The 1,835-nt window shown below is 35.9% G+C and overlaps 1 pseudogene; it reads right to left on the bottom strand.

Annotated features, from left to right (window-relative positions):
• Positions 1 to 1,090: 1,090 nt before the first annotated feature.
• LOC115528036 lies at positions 1,091 to 1,534 on the bottom strand (annotated as a pseudogene).
• Positions 1,535 to 1,835: the final 301 nt, after the last annotated feature.

Here is a 1,835-nt window from a genome sequence, read left to right as displayed (position 1 = left end):
TTTCATGCTAAGCATGGAGCCTGATGCAGGGCTCGATCCCATGACCTTAGGATCATAACCTGAGCTGAAATCAAGAGTTGGATGCTCAATGGACTAAGCACCCAGAAGTCTCTCTTAATGCTTTTTAATCTATTGATACTTAAAATTTAAAAATTTTCATGAAGCCTAATTTGCCTATTTTTTTTCTCTTGTTGCCCATGTCTTTGGTGTCATATCTAAGAATTTATTTCTAAATCCAGTATTGTGAAGCTTTTGCCCTGTGTTTTCTTCTAAGAGTTTTATAGTTGTAGGTGTAAATTTAGGTCTTTGATCCCTTTTGAGATAATTTTTGTATTTGGTGTTTGGTAGGGTCCAACTTCATTCTTTTGCATGTGGATATCCACTTTTCCTAGCACCTTTTGTTGAAAAGACTGTCCTTTCCCCATTGGATGGCCTTGAAACCCTTGTCAAAAATCATTTGACTAAATATGGCAGGGTTTATTTCCAAATTCTAGTATATTACATTGGTCTAAACATCTGTCTTTATCCTGGCACCATACTGTATTAATTACTGTAGCTTTGTGGTAAGTTTTAAAATCAGGAAGTATGAGTCCTCCATATTTGTTCTTTTTCAAGAGTATGTTAGCTATTTGGGGTACCCTGAGATTCCATATGATTTTTATGATGGAGTTTTCTATTTTTGCAAAAAAATCATTGGGATTTTGATAGGGATCATATTAAATCTGTAGGTTGCTTTGGGTAGTATTGACATCATAACAATAGTAAGTCTTCTAATCCATGAACATAGGATATGTTTCCATTTATTTATGTCTTCCTTAATATCTTTCAGTAATGTTTTATAGTTTTTGTTGTGAAAGTCCTTTACCTCCTTGGTTAATTCCTGAGTATTTAATCCTTTTTTTTTGTTTGTTTTACAAGTTTGACTTTAAAATAGATTTGAATTCACAATGATTTCAATACATCAATCACTCCAGAACACAATGTGGAGGTATAACAATTATGTGATGACTTCTTAATAGTCCAAGGGGATAAAGACCTTTTTTCAAATATGGAAAGAAATTAATCTTTCTACAGTATTAACTCTTAAAAGCTATTCTTCTTTATAGACTACAGTATTATTGTCAGTCTCATATACTTTTACTTAATAAAGAACCCTCCCCTCCCCCCACCAGGGGAAGAGATTTCTGGAGGTTTTCCCAGATATCTACAGCTATATTTTCTGTCATGTTTACAACATCTGCAAAGTATGGCATATACAAATCCAGATTATTATGATCAAGGGGCTTCATAACTGTCTCCTCCATATACCCTTTGAGGTTGGTCAAATTCATAACCATTCCTGTAACAGGATCAGTCTCTCTATGTACAGTCACCACAACTTTATATGTGTCCATGGCATTGGGATTGTGGCATTTACCAGTTTAAAGTTTTCTTGGTTACTCAGAGTTTTGCTGTCATGCTAGTGGGTTGTGCTGGAAGAGACCAGGCAGGACACTTGTGCCTGGCAGATACCAAATGTGGCTGCTGCACTCATCACCTCTCCTCCAGTATTTTATCCTTTTTTTTTAACCTCAAGAAGTTTCTTTTTTTCAAGATTTTTAAATTATTTTAATCTCTACACCCAACATGAGGCCAGAACTCACAACTCTGAGATCAAGAGTAGCATGCTCTACTGACTCAGACAGACACCCCCTAAAAGGGTAATCTTCCAGTGTATGTATGTATGTATGTATGTATGTATTAAGTGATTTCTATGCCCAATGTGGGGCTCAAACTCATGACCCTGAGATCAAGAGTTGTATGCTCTACCAATTGAGCCAGCCAGGAGACACAGT

Source organism: Lynx canadensis, chromosome D3 (assembly GCF_007474595.2).
Source record: "Lynx canadensis isolate LIC74 chromosome D3, mLynCan4.pri.v2, whole genome shotgun sequence".
NCBI lineage: Eukaryota > Metazoa > Chordata > Mammalia > Carnivora > Felidae > Lynx > Lynx canadensis.
Note: the sequence above shows the minus strand (reverse complement) of the source record. Positions and strands in the feature narration are given on the sequence as shown.